Source organism: Hylaeus volcanicus, chromosome 3, assembly GCF_026283585.1.
Source record: "Hylaeus volcanicus isolate JK05 chromosome 3, UHH_iyHylVolc1.0_haploid, whole genome shotgun sequence".
NCBI lineage: Eukaryota > Metazoa > Arthropoda > Insecta > Hymenoptera > Colletidae > Hylaeus > Hylaeus volcanicus.
The window spans coordinates 25,997,833-26,010,949 of NC_071978.1; the positions used below are offsets into that span (position 1 = coordinate 25,997,833).

The following is a 13,117-nucleotide window of genomic DNA, read 5'->3' on the forward strand; positions in this document are numbered from 1 at the left end:
ATTTTGTCGAGCGTTTACGCGCTTATCCTTGGAGGGTACGAACGTGTCCCCTAACTCCCTGACCCAAATGACTCCGAACCCTGAAGACGTCGCCACGAAGGGTATCGATTTGGACGTAAGACTTCTCGATGATTTATTTACAAGGTGATCGAGGCATATTGCTTGTTCTCTTTGTACTACGTATTCTCTATGACAAAATAGTACAAAGCTAAGAGGAAATCAAATGCGTTGCACTAAATTGATCTTTGATACTTCACTGGAAGCTTGGAAACTTGTTGCACTTTGAGTCTCTACTTCCAGCCCATTCAAATGGTGAGGTACTATTGACTCCTGGTTGGTGATTTCGATAAATACTGTAATACCGAACAAAATGGACACTTCATCGCGGTGACCAAGTAAATACCATCGTCCTATGCGTGGCATTTACTTTGATCGGCTGTGATCCATTTCCACTCCAGTTGGCCAAAGTTCGATAAAATACCACGCGAAAGAATCTCAGTTACAAACGAGCTCGATGACCCATAGACCGAAACAAAACGTCAGTTTGCAATAAACGATTATCTACTATTCAATCGCCCACCTACAAAATGCATATATACCTCATGAAATGGCATCAAAGTTAACTTGTCAGAGAGAAAATCATTCGAATGAAATTATTTCTGATCAACCCGCGAATTATTGAGAGGTCATGTTATCGGATAAGAGTCAACGAACTATCTGTACGATGTTGGTTGATTCGAACTCTATAATCGAGCCCCGTCAACAGCCGACGATGCCATTCGCCGCTAGAACACGTCACATATTGCTCGCTAGCGGAGTCTGATGATTCCCTCCGTGGCGTCGTAAATGGAGACGCTTTTGGAAACCGTGCAGGCATCGACGAATCCTCATTGCCGCGATATTCAACCCATTTTCCCGCCAGCTGTCCGCAAAAAGAAAAGTCCTTCTGATCCCTACGCCCATGAGATTCCCACCCGAAAGCTTCTTTGTCCGACACAAGAACTCAGCGCAACACAATAGCAACGCTCCATAGATAGCCGTTCGTTCTCACGCTTCGTAGCTTCAGCTCAGATCTATATATTTATATATATATTTATATATATATACATATATATATAATATAGGTTTATACATATACGATACGATATACATTCTTTACGTATATACGATGCATACACGCACATGTGCCAGCATATGTGAAATATCGAGAAGTGTGGGGAAGTAGAGGGAGGTGGAAGAAAGGAGTCCGTGATAGCACCAGATGACCAAGGAACACGAGGTGTCCTCTCTCACTATTTGTTATCCGTTTCTTTTTTTTTTCTCTTACGTTCGAGGAAGGCAATTTGTCAGACATGAACTTTGGCGAACGACAGAGTTTCGTCTGACAGCTGATACAGGCGGAACCTGTAGCGATAAAAGGATGGAAAGAGACGTTGCAAATGTATTTATTGATGGTGAATTAGATTTTAATTAGAGTCAGAATTGTTTTAACCTTCAATCGTCAAGTTTAACGCTGCGAAGGCAAATGACAGTTACTCTTTCATTAGTTTCATGGGGCCAGAGAGCAACGATCGTTCCTTGCGATAATTAAATTCGTCGCGTTGGCAACGTTAAATACCCGCGTGTATTATTTAATGCCCGAATTTGTCGAAGGCTCACGCTCGCTAAAACGTACGCAGAACAGATTCTGATAGCGGCGTATTTGCAGGAGCGGTTCCGTTAATTGTATTCCACTTTCAGGGCGGTTGCTGCTCGGAAATGCGGTAATAGCGTGAACCATCGTCAGATTAGAATTTGTCGTATTCAATTATTTGCGAATTGCGGTTAACTCGACGTAATTGTCATTAACGGGAACGATCGCTGGCTGTTACCGACGCGTCGACGTTTCGAGCATCACTTGGCTGCCATAATTGGAACTGTAAGAAAATCGCTTTATTATCGTCGAGCTGGATAATTAATTGATCGTCCATGGTGGGCACTCGATGAAACGTAGTTTGTAACGTTAATGGACTTTATCGAGAACTTTCGTACCGGACCTTATCGCGAACCGTTCGATTATACTCAACGTCTACCTCTTTAAACGTTCGTCGAGCGTCAACAAATGAGATTCTGATTGCTGATTGCAAACTGAGCTAAACTATTTATTTCAACGTTTCGTAGTCATAATTTGATTTTGGTAATTATTGAAATTAGGATAGTCATGCACAATTCAGTTTGCAAAGATAGTAAACGTAGAGTTAAAACGGTTTTGTAATTGGAAATAAACAAAAAAAAAAATATATACAAATAAACATGTTTCCATTCAAGTGTGTTTATATGTAAAATTTTATTTAACTGGAAATGATTTGCCTCCCGAACGTATTCTCACGATGGTTTCCGCGAATTTCTTTTCACGTTCGACTGAAACAGATTACTTGGTTCGCTTGATTTACAACAACAGATGCATATTTCTTTCGCGAACAAGCTGCACGGTACGACGGCGTATCAGATTTCATCCGACGTTAAATCTCGTTAAACGTGCTCTACTCGACTGTAACCGAATTTCGGAGAAGTTGAGATAATCGCCGTTAATGGAACAACGTCTGCATGCTGCTACAAGCGACAGTATTCCATCGTTAATCTCGGTATTTTCATTCGCGATTCGAAAAGTTTCCCGTTAATTTCAACCTCGTGCTTGCCTCGTCTTTACGCGCGTACAAACGTATATTCTACGAACGAAATATACGCTGATTCGAAGTTTGATCTCGAAATTTGGAAATTGAAGTGGCGGATCCAGTTTAGCGGCACAAAATCTTGCTTTCAAAAGCGAAAAGATTAACTACTAGTAATCCCGTCTTCAATTTTAATTCATGAAAGATTCAACATTCCACACTGCTCCGTAACTGCCGAGTTCTTCATTTCATCTCTGATTTGTCAACGCGATCCTTTATGTCTCGTGTTACGCGAGACCAGAGAACATGTTTCATCAGAGGGTAAATTTGCTCGACTCACTGGATGTAACGTGCGTGAATTCATAAGCAGCGTCGGTGCCATGCACATCCGGCTGCTTAGATACGAAATGATAAATTCATTTCACTTACAAACCGCCTCGGACAATTTGCCACGAATGTCGGCCGTGGCGTTTCGCGACTCGCGTAAAGAATCTCGCGCGCTTTTCGCTGAAGCGACGAGCATCGTTTGCGTCGCGATGCAGGCACAAATACCGTGAAATTGCGACGCAGAGCCTGATGGAATGTATTTCGACAAAGAGCGGCCTCTGAATCCTTGCAACTTCAGAGCGATCACTTTCAATTTCTATAATATAATAGAATTAGTATATAGAATACGCTGTATACAATTTAAATTCGACTTTAAACGTATAACAATCACTGATTAAGCATCCATTTTAAAACAGCGTTTAATTCGTCTGGCAACAATTGATGCCAAAAGGAATAATTAAAGAGAGGGAAATGTGTTCGAAAATTCTCCGAAATGTCATGTGTCTCCGGATATCATTTAGAATCAATTTCAACCAACCGAAAACTATCCTGTTGGGGTGGACATTTAATTCGCCGCGGTTGGATCTATTTCAGTCGCATAATAATTGTGCCGGAACTCGGGCCATTTGCTTAAATCACGTTGGATCGAACGTAACAGATTTTCTCCCGAAACTGATCGAATTATTCGAACTAGATGATGCGAACACTGATATATTATACTACATATTTGTAATATAGTAATTTACTTTTACTTGTGAAATTTCAAATTTCGCCTAGGTAGCGAACATGCAACTTAAAAACGAACCAAAATATTCAACGGAACGCGGATAACAGCGAATGATAGATTTCGACGTTGTATCTGGATTATACAATGCCCCGAAACAGCTACCAAGTCGTAAAGTTTGGTAATCGTTGCAAATAGTCGAAGGACGAGCTCCTGTTGATGATAGCGCACGGGAAACGGAACTGACGAGTGGAGAACATAAAACATAGACGATTTATTGGTCGAATCTCTCGCGATTCGTGAAAACACGAGCTGTTTTGTTCGGTGTGTGCACGAGGAAGAATTTCAATTAAAAAATGTGCTGCTCGCGGCGTTCTATAGATATGGGAAAATCGTATTTACGAATCTATTTCTTTCGCTTCTATTTTCCATTTCGTATTTTAGAGATTTAAAAGAATATAAAAATAACGGATGCTTCACCCAGGATAGTGTTAGTAATTAATTCGTTATGAAGTACGATCGATAATATCGGATGCATTTCAGTGATTGAGATACATATTTTGTCATGACATATCGATAATGGATTAGTTTTCGTTTCACTATGTATATAGCCATTTCCATTCAGTCCGTAATGATGGATCTTTTATAATTGAAGTGAGATAATGGACTAAATTAATTAACCATGAATTATTCTATATCCGACACCTGAAATCGAGCTGTGTCAAAAGTTTCGTATACGAACTACTATTTTTCCTGAGAATAACTACATATGTGACGTCTGTCACGTCATTCTTCTTAATTAAATGGGCAAATTCAAATGTCATGACTGTCATTCTGCGAATCCATTAACAGCTGAAAAATTTCATTGCGAGCTTCCCTGTCTCTACAGTCCATACGATACAACAAGGTTCTTCTGGAACACTATAAATTGAATCTACGATTAGTTCTTTATCTACAGAACGGAATTCATGCCACAGTAGAAATTAAGTTGAATTACTGCTCCAGTTCACATAAGATATCGTCTTACAATGACATTTTCGAACGTCCATTTTTATAATGATTTTAGTTCGCAAGTACTATTCAGTCTTGTGTAAGCACGTGTCCAATTAGCAAATTTAGTAATTATTTTCAGGAAGTTTACGTCTAGATGAGACAATTAACACCGTTATTCCATCGAAGCGGACTTAAATGTCTCGCTTCTCTCTTTACTGATTTTTTTATTTACTCTTGGTAAATTGTGAGAGAGGACCATCGTTTCTAATAACAACAGAGGACGTTGTTAACTATCAGGGCACGCGATAAAAGCGAGAACCTTCATCGTTCGGTTCCACCCACTTTTCGAAGGTTTCACGATTGCTTGGAGTATACATTTCGATAATGTGCACTCGTTTAATCGTGGAAGGCCTGCTTAAAAGCGGTGTCTAGCGACATTTATTCAAAGGCCAAGAGGATTTGTTATGCGTACGGAGGTGTGCGTTTAAAAGAAGTTAACACGCTTCTTTTTACGCATGAGAATCATTTACAGCTTGACCTTTTGCTGGTTTTTCATTAATTACTACCACTCAACTATTACCACACTCGAGGATCGTTTAAAATAAAAATATCATGAGTTTCAAGAATTTCGTCAAAATGTGATATAGATATTATGCAAATTATTATTTAAATACCAACAGAGTACTCTACTTTATCGATAATCTCCACTGTTTTACTTGTTGAGTATTCTACTTAACCCACAGAGTATACAACGTTACCTAGTATACTCTGCCGTGCCAATCCTTAGGTATCATTCGCGTCAAATCACGTGGCTTGGGCCCAGAATCTATTCCATCCAATGTTTGAATCTTTTTAAATCGAAGATATAGTGCCCCACATTCAACCCAAAAAATAATAAATAAATGACGAGCGTATGGAGCAGAAACATCTAACGTTATAGGGCGATGTTATAAACCTAGTAGCCGTCATCTGGCCGACTGTAAGTGCCGTACGCATAACAAATTGGTGAATGCAATCTCGGCACACGAATTGGCTATAAATGTGGTGGACACTATACGTACCCTGGTGTCGGCATTAATCCCTCGAATAGAGGAGGGATCGCTACGGTGGGCTGATGTCGCTTGCCGGTGTTTCTTGCTTTCGCGGGCTTTTCTACGAGACATATCGAGCGAGCTTTCACTATATTATACGTAGATATTATTATATACGCGCATACAAAACGGTATACGACAATGTTCGGGAAGCTAGTTTTCAAGGAGAAAAGAAATGAAGCGAGCAAAGGAGGAAGATACCGCGACACACCCTTCCCTCGGGAATATACATCACGTATATGAGTGTGTGTGTGTGTGCGTGTAACTTTCTCCCAACCCTCCAAACACCAAACCACCCCAACCCCCGTGGAGATGAGGAGAGAGAAGAAAAAGAAAAGAAACGAACAAAGATAGCGGACGTAGAGGACAAGATGACTGAGAACACAACGACCCAGAATATACATATACATGCCATACACACAGATACATTGACCAGTCAAAGCAGGGACCACGTGATTATGTCTGAGCTGAAAATTGTGATCTGCATGGAGCTAAACATTTTCGTCGCTCTACTACCGACTCCGCACTGATTATCCTCGCCGATCCTCTAGCTAGTCAATCCTCGATTAATGCATTCTCCTGTATTCTTTCTTTCTATGTACGAAGGTTTGAGAAGCGTAATGATCTGAGAACGGAGAAATAAAAGATCGAGGCTCCGCTACGATTTTTACATTCCAATGAAAAGTTTTGTGAAATCGTGGTCAGCTCAATTTCTTCTATTCGGATCATTATGATCCTCAGCTCCTCTCATATAAAAGCGAAGTCTTGGTTCGTTTCTGCTTTTAGGTTTTTGACGATTCCAAGTGCATGCGATTTATACGAATTTATTGCTACACGCATGCGCAATGAGTTGCAGTTACACGGAGAAAGGTGAGCCTGGTGTTTTATGCTGGTTAGAGTTTTAGCTTCGAAGACGGTTTTCTTTTTGTTATTAAATTATACGCAAGGTGCTGACGAAAAGTTTAAATTCGTATCCAAGATAGATTCCTTATGCTTGTGCAAATGAAAGAGTACTTTTGTATTTTATAATTCGAGCCTTTGTTAGGGAGGCACAAGCCGTTAAATTTCGTAAGCGCGTGTTTCTGACGTGTGGCAGCGTTAATGCTCAGCCGCGCGATCAGCTGACTGGAATATGAATGGCATAATTAAAAGCAACTCGAAGTAGGTCGTGTTTAGACTCATTTTCTTTGAGGAAACTTTACTAAATCGTTGTTAATAGCGTCATAGACTAAGATTTTCATCTCAAGTTAAGAATTGAAATATGAATGTTCTTTGGTACATCTTCATGTAAACATTTCTAAAGGGTTGATGATGTTGCCGCAAAGAAAATGAGTCCAAACACGACCTCAATCGAGCGAATATCAATTACCCGTTATGCGAATCGTTTTTAGAGAACTATCATTTACATATAATTACAAGTAGCCCGAAGTAGGTCATGTTTGGACTCATTTTCATGGGTGAAACGTAACCAAGCCTTTAATAATACTCTTTCAAAGAAAGCTCCGCCACGGATGTAATAAATCACGTATTAGGTAGTCTCCAATAAAAATAAAAATTAATTAATCCTTTGAAAATGAGTTCAAACACGATCTCAAGCAAGCAAGTATTAATTACACGTTACGCAAATCGTTTTTGAAGAACGTATTATCTACGTATAACTGAAAGTAGTTGGAACTATGACGTGTTTGTTACACACTCTCATTGGGAACTAAGAACTTACTTTGTATTCGTAAGAAAATCATCATAATTTCCATTTTTAAACTCAACGAGTCACCTGCGTTACCTCGGTACTTTCCAGTAAATTCATCGTTTGAAACTTAATCGGCGTTATGATAGAAGTGTGAAGAAATAGCAAGCTCGAGTCACGCTGACCAGCGAACGCCAGGAATCACCTAATTCCGTGAGTCGATTTAGTCGGGCCAGGTTCCCTCGACCGTGGAATAATCAAGGCTCCGTTTTACGCAACTTTTCGCAAGCTTCGTCGCCGTCGAGGCTCACGGTCGTTTCATTTACGTACAATTTACAGGCAGCACCCGCCGCCAGATAGACTGCTCCGTGCTTTCTCGCCTTTTCCCTTCCCCCTCCTTTTCATCCCCTTCGTTTTCCCACAGTCGACGAGGCGCGATCCTCCTGTCTTTCGACACCAAGGCAACGCCAGCGAACCAGACACGAGGATCAAGTTATTTGCAATCTGTCGATCCGTTGTCCAAAACCCGGGCAAAGTTTCCATCGCGGAGTCGATAGCTGAGTGACGTTTCCATGCCAGCCAGTAGCGAGCTCTCGTTCTTGAAATGCTCCGTTCTCCTAGATACACACGAGGTTCCGTTCGCCTAATCGATTCCACGCGTTGACACCTCCTCGATCGATTCGATCAAATCGTCAATTCAGTTTGTAAACGTTGCAGCTACATTCTCTGAACTTCTTTCTATCTGTTCTCTCGCTGCTCTATACTATTACTATTCTACCTGTTATTTGGTTTATATGAACAATTTTAAGGGGTTGGGTACATCGAATTTCGATGTCGATAGTATGGCGCTATAGCTGGATATTTGTTTAAATATCTTGTAATTTATCTTTTTCAATGTTCAGTTTATGTTTCAGGTTTGAGCTCCGTTCGGTGTCACTGATTTGTTTGCACAGTTGGATATTGCTTGACGACTTCTGTCTTTCGAAGTCGGACAAATATTGCGAAACGATTAATGTACTAGACTGACCACTTTCCGTGGAAGCTCGTCGACATTTATAAAAATACGAATGATCACTTCAAGAAATTAAGATTATTTCTAAAAGTATAATAAAACTACTGAGGAATATAAAAAGTGGTAATCAGAATGGTACTAAAATAATACAGGTGTAACTCACATAGGATCTGTTTAATCGAACAGCACGCGTAACATATGAAAACCTATGCGTACACCCAATACAATTTTGAGGGCACATTTTCAAAATAAACAAAAGTAAATAAATCTAACAGGCCATCTCGATAAAAACTCAGCAGAAAAACAAGCCTTTTTCCGCGGAGAACACCTCACTCGCCTAATAAACAAGTTTCGGCATAAAATCAGCCCCGTAAATCCTCGACAAAGTAGCGTCGAGTTCCGGAGCTTTATCGTTATGATTTTTCGCCCCGTTTTTCGCGACTCGAGAGCATTGTGCAGTCGTCACGTCGCCATGAATTAATTCAGTTCGCGCGTTGTCGTTCGTGCGTTCATAGCGGTCGGGGCGGTTAGCGTTTTACGAGAATTCCAGCTCCAGCGCGGCGAGGTTTTACGATAGTCGCAAGACCGTTGATAGACAGCTCGTAAATCCGCGAGACCAAGCCGGAGATGGAGCATTGTTTGTCGCCGGTATCTGATCGGGCCTGTTAATCATAAACTGTTAATCGCGTTCATCCTTTTGCACGGGGGCAACGTGCCGCCATCGCGTGGAATGGAAACTGACAAACTGCAGGCTTGACACCGCGCGCGTCGAGATCAAGATATTTAGTGACTCGATCCGTTTGCCACCCGATGCAATCGCCATCGTGGCGCGATTTAGCAAAATTGCCCGCAATTTGCCGGTCCGATGTATCGGATACTTCGATACTGCGAAGGGTAACCTGGCTAATGGGACTGATAAGAAGGAACAAACCGGGGATACCATTCCATTCATCCTCGTGGCTCGAACGTAAAGTTTTCTGGTACTCGGGTTGGTTTAAATTTAAACCTCTCGAGCTGTACGTTTTAAACGGATTTTTTCTTTGCTCTAATCGAATACGTACAAAGCGAAGCAATTTCTATCTGTATACAGAAAATGCTTACTTACGATAGAAGTGAATATTATCGTATTGTAATAATTTACAATTTTCTATTTTAACAACATCAGTGACTTAACCCCCCTTTGTTTGTCAAACGTTGTGCGCTTGTAAAGGTCATCGGTGAATATTTATTTATAAACATATTTGTACCTTTATTATAACGAAAAAATTACAGGAAAGTTACTGTAGAGTGGAAATACCCAAGGGGCTGTCTGCTAAAATTAGACAGATTGGGATTTTTCCATAATTAGTTGTTACGTGCCATTATCACTATTAGACGATTCATGATATACTATTAAAATCGTTCGTTACAAAAATTTGTTAAACAATATTACACATGAAACGACATTAATTTCACGATATCACAGAATTTACACAAACTTTAAACGCACGAAGAAAATGTGTCCTCAACCCAATTCTGAGATGAATTTGTTAACCTCTTGAAGTCCTAAAGGTTGATCACTGAATTTCCTGTAGATATATCCCCAGTTCACTGTCACAGGTATAATTCTAAACTAACGGATATAAGGCGAAGGTAATTTGTTTCACTTAAACGGATCCTGGCACATAAATGCACCCTGTACTAGATATCGATGAGCTGTCCTCGCGGATGTGTGTGTACAGATCAAGATACCGTGTGTATCCGTGTCCGTGAGTCCTTGAGGACACGAGATAAATTGAATGCCAGGACCTCCACCTGGATAAAACTTATCTACACTTCAATAAATGATCGAGTTTTATTACCTCGTAATACATTGCGTCCGCGAGTTTTACGATGGCCTAAGCAGTGTAGATAATACTTCTTGTAATTTTCTGCTGAATGGATATTCTTCTGTGAAACAAAGTGACAACGAACAAGGAAGCAAATTATTTGTTATCGTTTTGAACAAAGATTGTTTAAGGAGTATTACTATTTTTTTGTCACGGTGTAATATTTTAAAGGAAAGTTCAGATGTTTAGAAGAAAAAAAATTTGGTTTATATTCTATCGATTTATTTATTATCTTCAACTTCACTTTCATCAATTTCTGTTAATTTGAGTTTATTCTATCTTGGTAATCTTTTCACCTGAAATAATCAGAGATGAAACAATCTGTATGATGAGTAGGTATTATAGATGTTTCGATATATTTCGAGTTGCTTATGGAACGCGCAAAGATATTTACTGAACGGAGAACTTGAGGAACGAAGAACCTCTCGCTAAGCTTAGGCTAAGTACATGTTTGTTTCGCACACACCTGTTATCTAGTACCTATAAATTTCCTTACAGTCGCCACAGTGATCACAGAATTCACTTACAAACAGAAGTACCGAAAGTAGATTTGTAATAGTCATCATAGAACCGTCTTAAGTGGATCGTCGGGAATAATTGAAGTTTTATATTGTTTAATTTGTTCTCCTTTGAAAGCTGTGCAATGCTATTTCCAAAGTGGAGGCATGGCGTGTAACATTAATCACATGGTATTTTAATCGAACTAGTAATGCTTCAAATTTACCAAAATTAATTTAAACTACGACATATAAATTTGTACCTCGGGGCTAATTTTGAAAATTTGAATGTAATTAATATTATATCCTATATTGCTATTATTAATATTAAATTTTGAAAATTGGTACTTGAAAAACTTTACTGTTGAGGTATATATTTGCAACACAGGAGCGTGTGTTGCGTAATGATGAATAGAAAACAAGTGGAAAAGAAGAGAGAATTTTTAAGAGTGGGTTTTCTAATAAAATGTACAATTAGAGTAAGTCTAGATTAACTTGGTTTTCACGTAGTAATATTGGAAACTAGACGTCAGAAGACACTGGGTACACTTTCGGAAACAAATCGTTAACATTTATGAAAAGTGTATACCACGCTCCGCTCGCTGCAAAAGAGTAAATATTGGTTCCCCTGAAATTTGTTTACTCGGTCGAAAATTAAAAGGAACACAGTTTTAATCGGAAGCAGCGATCGATCGCGATATATTTTTGAATAGTTATGCACACAGTCCGGCTGCACGTCATATTCGATTCGTTTACTTTACACGTTATTTTTCATCGTTATTGCGTTGTTTCTTTTCAAGTACATACGTACAACGATAACAGAATTATCCGAAAAGTACAACGCCGCATATGATAATCATTATTACTAAATTTTATTTCCATCGTTGCAATATTATTTATATCCCTACATAACAATTAACACGAAATCCATTTAATAATATTTCAAAGCTTTATTTCAATTTCCAAGGAACGCGAACGTCTCCGCGTAGATTTTTTCCAGCCCTCGGACATTTTTAACGCGAGTAAAGTTGCTAAACTCGTATTTTCTTTATCGACTCAAAGTTTCGTCCTTCGTATGTTATTTTAGAAACTATCGCGCTCTCGTGAGATATTTCAGCTGGTCTAACGGCATACTTTTAGAGAAAGAAACTTTAGAGTGAGCTGCTCTTTGGAAAGTTCACCAGGCTGCTGCTCTTTATCCTGCGGTGGCCATACGCCTACTTAATTTTCAAACGCTTCTTTAGTCTTCCAGAAATGTTTGCATTTATGCATTTACGAGGACTAGGAGGAAATACATATTTAAAAAATAAAAGTCAGTTGGACATTAATCGTTTAAAGTGTTATAAAATTCGAGATACTACAAAACGAAGCCAGCTTTTAATCTTAATCTAGTTTAACTATACATCAATGTTTCGACATTGAAATACTTGTCCAATAATAATAGAAAAACTGTCCGCGTCTGAATTTTGCTTACTCTAGAGTCGGGAAACTAAGTCTCGTAGATTCTGCGGACATACTCAGTTATAGGTCGCTTTGATCCCACACGTAGTGCCGCGGCAAACATTCGCCGGTACCCTGATGAAATTTTTCTTCCACCGGCGACCGAACCGCCGTGAAATAAGCGAGGCACTCGATACCTAACTTGCACCTGTTGCACGCGTGTTCCTGCCGGCACTACCGCGTCTCCAGATACTTGCAATTGACGCTGCAATTCCATTCCTTTCCACTTCTGACGTTCCAGGTCGTTTGTCGCAGAATTGCTACTCTGGCTTCCACGCTGTGAATTTCTAGAAATTTGTCTTTTCTCTATTTGGTTCACTTGAAAATCCATTTGCCTTATTGGGGTTTTTCTTAGCTGTTTTATGTGTTAAAATTATTTATGATCAATAGTACCGAGAGGAAGTATAAAAATATTCCAATATGATCGACTTTTACCTTTTCCTACGATTTTAATTTAAATTCGTCTAAATAAACTTTGATGAAATCGCGAGTGGTCAAATTTTCTTTTCTTTGACTAAATAGAGATACGGTTGAACGTACGAGTAACGTTATTCGAGGGTAATAAGAAATAGGTAAACGAAAGGCATCTGTTCCTTATCTGCCTGATTCGATCTCGCCTCCAAATAACTTCGCAGCCTGCTCAAACAGACGTTCGCCTTCCCAATTAAAATTTCAATCAGACAGCCTCGTATAGTTGGTCACGTCCCGTTTCGTCCTTGTCGCGTGTCCTTTTTCTTGGCAATTCGCGAGTTCGTCACCTATGAGCC

At 39.6% G+C, this 13,117-nt stretch overlaps 1 protein-coding gene across 3 annotated transcripts in view; it reads left to right on the forward strand.

Moving 5' to 3' along the window:
* LOC128873658 (neuronal acetylcholine receptor subunit alpha-7) overlaps window positions 1-13,117 on the forward strand; it is a 266,898-nt gene that overhangs the window by 141,863 nt on the left and 111,918 nt on the right. The gene's annotated exons all lie outside the window — the stretch shown is intronic.